Below are 361 nucleotides of genomic sequence, written 5' to 3' on the forward strand. Positions count from 1 at the left end.
AATGTCCTTGTTTAAGATGATATTTTTTTTTAATCTACCATGTCCAAAAGAGTTAACTGAAAATCTGTTGTATTTTACAAGAGAGTTCAGTACAGTGATTGAATTGAAGATTAACTTTCTTGAATACTGGCCATAATTATTTAGAAATATAATGTGAAAGAATATCTTTCATTAATATATCCCAACTGCAAAATATAAATGCAAACAAAAGTGTGAAAATCTTATATGATGAAAACAAAAAAAGAATTATCAAGTAATCTCAAAGACCTAAAAAGAGAGATTTTTCATGTTTCCAGATAGAATACATCGATGTGATTAAGATGTCTGTTCTTTTGCAAATTAATTACACAATTAATACATT

This window comes from Galeopterus variegatus, unplaced genomic scaffold (genome assembly GCF_000696425.1).
Source record: "Galeopterus variegatus unplaced genomic scaffold, G_variegatus-3.0.2 Scaffold18878, whole genome shotgun sequence".
NCBI lineage: Eukaryota > Metazoa > Chordata > Mammalia > Dermoptera > Cynocephalidae > Galeopterus > Galeopterus variegatus.